This window comes from Theropithecus gelada, chromosome 14 (assembly GCF_003255815.1).
Source record: "Theropithecus gelada isolate Dixy chromosome 14, Tgel_1.0, whole genome shotgun sequence".
In the NCBI taxonomy this organism is placed as follows: Eukaryota; Metazoa; Chordata; class Mammalia; order Primates; family Cercopithecidae; genus Theropithecus; species Theropithecus gelada.
Window position 1 is genome coordinate 61,584,057 of NC_037682.1, and position 9,278 is coordinate 61,593,334.

General features: G+C 39.0%; 1 pseudogene; it reads left to right on the top strand.

Annotated features, from left to right (window-relative positions):
* Positions 1-3,819: 3,819 nt before the first annotated feature.
* LOC112607071 lies at positions 3,820-4,795 on the top strand (annotated as a pseudogene).
* Positions 4,796-9,278: the final 4,483 nt, after the last annotated feature.

Genomic DNA, 9,278 nt, shown 5'->3' on the forward strand with positions numbered 1-9,278 from the left:
TGGGAGAAATTATCCCTTCTACTATTTTAGTACATTTCTACCACCTGTTTTTAAATCCTTTACCTGACTCTTCTGTCCAGGAACTTGACCCATTTATCCCTTATGCATGATCTCCCATATGCGGTAGTTTCGTTTCCACTGTTCCTCAATGTCTGAGGATATAATCTATCTGTAATTTATGATTCTTGCATCCTCCTTGAGAGCCAAGGATTATTTACTCATCCAGTCTCTCCAACCTTACCTAGAAAGTTACCCTCCAAACTGCCCTTCTTCCACTCCACCCCTCAGGAAAACACAATTCATTCCAGCTACCCTTGCCCATTATTCTCTCTGTCCCTCTTTGAACATTGCCAATTTCTCATCCTATTCCTCCATATCAATACTTCCTCTTCATCCTAAAAATATCTGACCCAGACTTACCTCCCTGATGTCACCTGCTCAGATTCACAGCTTCTCAATTCCACAATTCATACACAGCGCTGGCTTCCTTAACATATAGAATCGAATCTCAGGTCTTGTCTCATACAGTATTTATTCCCTCCTGTCCTCTGGGAGCAGGGATTCTCCTGCCTCTGTATATCTTTCCCTTTCTCAGCTCTAATTTCCTCCCCTGCCATCAGGGCCCATTTCGCTCTCCCATTCAATACAAGGATCCAAGCCACATGGTATACGCTTTGGTATAGAGCCAGATGGAAGAGATTATTGATAGACACTCTTCATATCTGAAGAAGGGAAGGGCTCAGAAACAACTCAGAGGCTCTTGCCCTGAGAGTGTTCATTAAATTTGTTTTTGCATTTCCTGTTCCAATACTAGTTGTTTTCCATGTCTTCAATTCCACCTTTTTTTCTCTCTTCCTAGTGTCCTTCGTAAAGTCTTTTTCTCTTAGAGTTTTTAAATTTATCACCTTCTTTGTGTCTGTCTGAAAACCCAGGTTTCTTTTTTACCTTAGAGCTTTTCCTTTACCCCTCCACTGCCCCTAAACATCTATTACATTCATATATTATTCTAAAGGGAGGGATGTACAGGGATTATACCCCTGTCTTGCTCACTCAAACATTTGACAATGCCTGATTGATCCCTTCATTGGGTCAGCATTTGAGGTCAATAGATGAAGAAATCATGTCTCCTTACCACGAACAGTTATCATTAATTGCAATACAGCAGTGAGTACAACTTGCTGTGAGTCCAGAATCCAGATAAATAATTCATCTGGTATAGCTAGGGGAGGCTTCACAGAGTATCAAATTGTAGTTAGTACGAGAGAGAGTATGTAAGGTTATTGTGACTGCTTAATTGAAACAATGAATGTAAAAGGACTTTAAGGATGAAATAAATGACAATGGCAATGCTTTCAAGAATATAGATTAAGGGGTAAGAAGAAAATAATAACACTAGTACCATGACAGAAATAGTAAAGACTAATATTCAGGGTACAATAAATTGTATCAGTCTCAGAACCTTTCAAAATTAAGATGACTTCTTTTTCTGGGCCAGGCTTAACTTAGTTTTTCTTTCGTTCTTTCTTTTTTTTTTTTTTAATTGAGATATAATTCACTCACCATAAAATTTACTTTTTTAAAGTGGAAAATTCAGTGGCTTCTGGTTTATTCACTAGGTTTTTCAACTATTACTACTAATTCCAGAACATTTTTTATACCCCAAGGAGAATCTCCCTGCTCATTAGCAGTCACACCACATATTTCCCTCCGCATTGGCCTCTGGAAACCACTAATCCATTGTCTGTCTTTATAGATTTTCCTATTCTGGACATTTCATATAAATCAAATCACAAAATTGTGATCTTTCAATGTAGTTTCTTTCTCAGCAACTGTTTTCAATGTTCACCTATTTTGTAGCATGTGTCAATACTTCATTCCTTTGTATGGCCAAATATCTGATTGCATGGATATAATGCATTTCATTTATCCACCCTTGGATTGATGAACATTTGGTTTATTTTCATTTGGGGGGTGCTATTATAAATTGTGATGCCATAAAACATTTGTGTGCCAGTTTCTGTGTGGATAAGTCTTTATTTCTCCTGGGTTTATATCTAGAAGTGGAATTGCTGGATTATATGTTAACTCTAATTGAGTTTAATTGTTTGAGAAATGCTAGACTGTTTTTCAAAGTGGTTGTACCATTTTGCTTTTCCACCAATGGTGTATGAGGATTATAATTTCTCCACATCCTCGCCAACACTTGCTGTTACCTGAAACTTTAAATCTAGATATCTTAGTAAGTGTGAGGTGATCTCTCATTGTGGTTTTGATTTGCATTTCTTTGATTATTTGCTTATGGGTTCATTGCCATTTTCATACCTGCTTTGAGAAATATCTATGAACATTTTTTGCTTATTTGCAATCTTTGACTTTTTATTATAGAATTTCAAAGATGGCAAAGGTTGCTTATTAATTCTAGATATATGACCCTTCTCAAATATATGATTGGCAATTTTTTTTTTTCATTCTGAGTGTCATTTTTTCACTTTCTTAGTGGTGTCCCTTGAAGAACAATTTATTTTTTAATTTTGATGAAGTACAATTTATCTATATTTTCTTTTGTTGCTTATGTTTATGGTGTCATATCTAAGAATACTTTGCCAAATCCAAGGTCACAATGTTCTCCCCTTATGTTTTCTTGTAGTTTTATAATTTTTGCTCTTTGTTTTGTATATTGACTTTGATTATTATATATTGATCTGCAACATTTTGGACTCATTTATTAGTTCTAATAGTGTTTTTTAAGTGTCTCATTTAGCACTTACTGTTTTTTTTTTTTTTTGAGATGGAGTCTCGCTCTGTTGCCCAGGTTGGAGTGCAGTGGCACAATCTCGGTTCACTGCAAACACCACCTCCCACCTCCCAGGTTCACACCATCTCCTGCCTCAGCCTCCCGAGTAGCTGGAACTACAGGTGCCCGCCACCATGCCCAGCTAATTTTTTGTATTTTTAGTAAAGACGGGATTTCACCGTGTTAGCCAGGATGGTCTCGATCTCCTGACCTCGTGATCTGCCTGCCTCAGCCTCCCAAAGTGCTGGGATTACAGGCGTGAGCCACTGCGCCTGGCCAGCACTTTCTATGTATAAGATCATGCCATCTTTGATTAGAGATAATCTTACTTACAACTTTTAATTCTTGGTGCCTTTTATTTTCTTTTATTTGAGCTGTGAATTTTTCATAGATGACCTTTACCAGGTTCTGAGAGTTTCATTCTATACTAGTTTGTTGAGTGTCTTCTTTTGAAGATTATCTTCTATTTGAAGGATAATTTTGCCAGATATGGAGTTCTTGCTGGCAATTTATTTTCTTTCAGCATTTTAAATATGTCATCCCCCTACCTGAATAAGCATTAATCTTATTCAGGATCCCTTGCACATAATGAGTCACTTCTCTCTTTCCTCTCTCTCTTTTAAATAAGGTGTTGCTGCTTTACTAATAGGTGTAAGAATAATGGAAATGCCTCCTGTAATCCCAGCACTTTGGGAGGCCGAGGCAGGTGGATCACCTGAGGTCGGGAGTTCGAGACCAGCCTGACCAACATGGAGAAACTCCCTCTCTACTAAAAATACAAAATTAGCCAGGCGTGGTTGTGGGTGCCTGTAATCCCAGCTACTTGGGAGGCTGAGGCAGGAGAATGGCTTGAACCCGGGAGGCAGAGGTTGCGGTGAGTGGAGATCATGCCATTGCAATCCAGCCTGGGCAACAAGAGTGAAACTCTGTTTAAAAAAAAAAAAATTTTAAAAAAATGGAAATGCCTTCCTGCCCGTGGATGCCACCGAAGAAGCATCGTTAAAGTCTCTCTTCTCCCTGCCCTGATGTCTAAGTCAGAGTCTCCTAAAGAGCCCGAACAGCTGAGGAAGCTCTTCATTGGAGAGCTGAACTTTGAAACAACCAATGAGAGACTGAGGAAGGAGCCGTTTTGAGCAATGGGGAACACTCATGGATTGTGTGGTAACGAAAGACCCAAACACCAAGCGCTCTGGGGGCTTTGGGTTTGTCACATGTGCCGCTGTGGAGGAGGTGAATGCAGTCATGAATGCAAGGCTACACAAGGTGGATGGAAGAACTGTGGAACCAAAGAGCTGTCTCAAGAGAAGATTCTCAAAGACCCACTTAACTGTGAAAAAGATATTTGTTGGCAGCATTAAAGAAGACACTGAAGAACATCACCTAAGAGATTATTTTGAACAGTATGGAAAAATTGAAGTGATTGAAATCACGACTGACTGAGGCAGTGGCAAGAAAAGGGGCTTTGCCTTTGTAACCTTTGATGACCATGACTCTGTGGATATGATTGTCATTCAAAAATACCATCCTGTGAATGGCCACAACGGTGAAGTTAGGAAAGCCCTGTGAAAGCAAGAGGTAGCTGTGCTTCAGCCAGCCAAAGAGGTCGAAGTGGTTCTGGAAGCTTTGTTGGTGGTCATGGAGGTGGTTTTGGTGGGAATGACAACTTTGGTCATGGAGGAAACTTCAGTGGTTATGGTGGCTTTGTTGGCAGCCATGGTGGTGGTGGATATGGTGGCAGGGGGGATGGCTCTAATGGATTTGGTAATGATGAAAGCAATTTGGGAGGTGGTGGAAGTTACAATGATTTTGGGAATTACAACAATCAGTCTTCAAATTTCAGACCCATGAAGGGAGGAAATTTTGGAGGCAGAAGCTCTGGCCCCTATGGTGGTGGAGGCCAATACTTTGCCAAACCATGAAACCAAAATGGCTATGGTGGTTCCAGCAGCAGCAGTAGCTATGGCAGTGGCAGAAGATTTTGATTAGGAAACAAAGCTTAGCAGAAGAGGAGAGCAAGAGAAGCGACAGGGAAGCTACAGGTTACAACAGATTTGTGAACTCAGCCAAGCACAGTGGTGGCAGGGCCTACCTGCTACAAAGAAGACATGTTTTAGACAAGTACTCATGTTTACGGGCAAAAAAACTCAAGGACTGTATTTATGACTAATTGTATAACAGGTTGTTTCAGTTTCTGTTCTGTGGAAAGTGTAAAGCATTCCAACACAGGGTTATAATGTAGATTTTTAATTTTTTTTGCACCCATGCTGTTGAATTCTCAATGTAATAGTCTGATTGTGATGCTGAATAAATGTCTTAAAAAAGACTGGAAATAAGTAGAAATTATAAAATATAATAAAAATGATAATAAAACAGCTATGTTTGGAAAAATTTTCAACCTCACTAGAAATAGAATATATATTCCCACCAAGCTAGCAAAAGTCAAAGAATTATGAGGCTATCAACTTTTTTTAGTCTATATTTTTTATTTTTTACCCAAGAGGTGACACATTTTATGTAAATGCTTTACTTCTTTGAGATGGAAAGTGAATACTGCCATGCCTGAGTACTTACTATGTGCCAGCTCTGGTACTAAGACAATTAAGATAAATATTTCAGGAAGAATAGGAACTATTTGAGAGCATTTTCATATAAAAATGATTCTAAAGAAAATGTGCTCAGAAGTTTTGGAACAAACTCACTTTTCTCTTGATGCTTTCATGATTTTCTTTTTGATTTTGGCTTTCAATATTTTCATTATTATGATATGGATATCTTAGTTTATCCTACGTGGAGTTCTTTGAGCTTCTTGAATGTGTAGAGTCATATTAAAAAAAATCAAATTTAGGAAGTTTTTTGCCATTAGTTTTCCAATATTCTTTCTACATCTTTGTCTCTTGTCCCCCCTTTCTAGGACTCTCACTATGAATGTGGTGGTATACTTGGGCATGTCCCAAATGTTTCTGAGTCTCTGTTTATATTTTGTCTTTTTCTTTCAATTCTTCATATTGGATAATCTAAATAAGCTTATCTTTGTTTGCAGATTCTTTCTCTTGATTGCTTAAATCTGCCTTTGAATTCCTTTAGTGAATTTTTAATTTTAGTTTTTGTAATTTTCTTTTTTTTTTTGGATACGGAGTCTCACTCTGTCACCTAGGCTGAAGTGCAGTGGCATGATCTTGACTCACTGCAACCTCCACCTCCTGGGTTCAAGCAATTCTTCTGCCTCAGCCTCCTGAGTAGCTGGGACTACAGGCGCACAAAGCCACACCACGCTAATTTTTTGTATTTAAGTAAAGACGGGGTCTCACCGTGTTGCCAAGGCTGGTTGCGAACTCCTGAACTCAGGCAATCTGCCTGCCTCAGCCTCTCAAAGTGCTGGGATTACAGGCATGAGCCACAGTGCTCGACCTATAATTAAAAAAAAAAAATTATAGTCACCTTGAAACATACATATATTTTCTTGTCATGTAATTTTGTTTTGTTTAAGCATTTCCTTTTTTTTTTGTCATTATACTTGAAGTTCTAGGATACATGTGCAGAACGTACAGGTTCATTACATAGGTATAGACGTGCCATGGTGGTTTGCTGCACCCGTCAACCCATCATCTACATTAAGTATTTCTCCTAATGTTTTCTTTCCCCTAGCCCCCAACCCCGCAACAGGCCCTGGTTTGTGATGTTTCCCTCCCTGTGTCCATGTGTTCTCATTGTTCAACTCCCACTTATGAGTGAAAACATGTGGTGTCTGAATTTCTGTTCCTGTGTTAGTTTGCTCAGAATGATGGTTTCCAGCTTCATCCATGTTCCTGCAAAGGACTTGAACTCATCCTTTTATATGGCTGCATAGTATTCCATGGTGTATATGTGTCACAATTTCTTTATCCAGTCTCTCATTGATGGGCATTTGGGTCAGTTCCAAGTCTTTGCTATTGTGAACAGTGCTGCAACAAACATACGTGCACATGTGTCTTTATAGCAGCATGATTCATAATCCTTTGGGGTTATACTCAGTAATGGGATTGCTGGGTCAAATGGTATTTCTGGTTCTAGATCCTTGAGGAAGCGCCACATTGTCTTGCACAGTGGTTGAACACATTTACACTCCCACCAACAGTGTAAAAGCATTCCTATTTCTCCACATCCTCTCCAGCATCTGTTGTTTCCTTTTTAATGATCACCATTCTAACTGGCGTGGGATGGTATCTCATTGTGGTTTTGATTTGCATTTCTCTAATGACCAGGGTTGATTTGCTTTTTTTCATATGTGTGTTGGCTGCATGTCTTCTTTTGAGAAGTGTCTGTTCATATCATTTCATATCTTCCTGCAGCTAGCTCAGTGTCTGCCCAACTGGCCACCCAGTTTTGTGCTAGAAACCCGGGGCCCTGGTGGTGTAGGTACCCAAGGGAATCTCCTGGTCTGCGGGTTGTGAAAACTGTGGGAAAAGCGTAGTATCTGGGGTGAAATGCACTGTTCCTCACGGCACAGTCCCTCACAGCTTCCCTTGGCTAGGGGAGGGAGTTCATCAACTCCTTGTGCTTCCTGGATGAGGTGACGCCCTACCCTGCTTCGGTTTTCCCTCTGTGGGATGCACCCACTGTCTAACCAGTTCCAATGAGATGAGCCGGGTGCCTCAGTTAGAAATGCAGAAATCACCTGCCTTCTACATTGATCTCGCTGGGAGCTGCAAACCAGAGCTGTTACTATTCGGCCATCTTGCCATCCACCCTTCAGTTTTTACAATTTTTAACACCAGAATGTCTGTTTGGTTTCTTTTTATAAATTCTGTTTGTTGACATTTAATATTTAGTGTGATGTTTTTCTCATATTTTCCTTTAGTTGTATAGTCATGATTTCCTTTAGCTTTTTGAATATATTTAAACCAGCTCATTTAGTCTTTGTATAAAAACATCTGGGTTTTCTCAAGGACAGATTTTGTTGACTTTTTTTTTTTTCCTGTGTATAGGTCATATGTCTTATATCTTTGAATGTCTCATAATTTTTTTTTGTTAACACTGGAAAATTTAAATAATATAAAGTGATAACCCTGGAAAGTAGATTCTCCTCCATTCCCAGGATTTGCTGCTGTTGTTAATTATTGTAAGTTTTTCTTTTTTAAGTGATACTTTTGGTACTATTTCTCTAAAGGTTTTATTGTTTGTCATGTACAGCCACCGAATTTTCTACTCAGTTATCTTAGTGGTCAGCTAATGAGCAGACAGAGATTTTCTTAAATATTTGTGAACAATAAATCTCCCAGGTTGCTGAAGGGCTTCATTGGCATTTTGAGGCACACATTAAACACTTAGCAGTGCAGTTGACAACCCTTTCTTTGCCTCCACTTCCTGCTTTTGCAGTGTATTAAGGTCAGCAATAAGTGAGAGAATAGGGCCTCCTCACAGCTCTTCACAAGCACGTGAACTTCTGGATTCCCACAGATATGTCAGTCCTTTTCAAAATGTGATTAAGTAATCCTGGAGAAGGTTTTCAGAGGACGTTAGCACTTTCAAGAATCATAAATAATGGGTAGAATGTAGACATTGAGAGAAGGTAAGATTGCACTTTTGGAGTAAAATATAAGCAGTGAGATGTAAGAATGATGGAGAATATATGAAGTCCTATATAAGTATGCTTTAGGGGAGAATTTTAGACACATTCATATCGGTAGAACCCATATAATACAGGAAAGATATATGCCTGCTGAGCAAGGAAGTAAAATGTATTCTGTAGGCATAAAGGGAATAGCTATGTGCTTTTACACAAGATTATGAGTGACTTGATAGTTTCCTGTTTTCAGGGACAAATAAGGTAGCACAATTAGGTAAAGGTTTGCAAAATATTGACACAACCAGAATAAGAATCAGCATTCTCATTCTACAGCTCCAATTAATAATCAGGATAGGTTCAGGTGAGGCAGTGGTGAAGAAATGGAGTAGGCAGATAAAAGAAGAGTTCCAAAAGAAAAATCACAGAAGTAGGAAAATAAAACATCGGGTTTGAAGGAGGAGGAAGAGTCATAGTCAACCCTCCGATTACATCCTTGAGAAATCTCAGACTGAATTCGTTGATGAGAGAAAAACAGTCCTGGAATTTTAGTTGACAACAAAGGGCCAGTATTATCTCAGGTTATGGGTCTGGTGGGACATGGTCCTGATATACTAACAAGGTGGTTATGGTAATGGCTATAGGCAGGAAATTGTGGGTTTAATTAATACCTTTTGTCAGCCTTTGATAAATGATGTAAAGCCTTTGATAAAAGATAAATTATGACAAGAGATAGATTGTGTTTTTCTTAGTGTTTGTTACATGATGAAGGCAAAGGGATTCAAGTTATAAAAGAGACTTAAATGGATTCAAGGCCAGTCAGTCTCAGAATCAAATGTGACATTCTGTCCTCAGCGAATGGCAATCACCATGATGGCCACATTGAATTTAAGTAGCTTTAATCCAGGACTCTTCATTCTGTTGGGGATCCCAGGGCTGGAG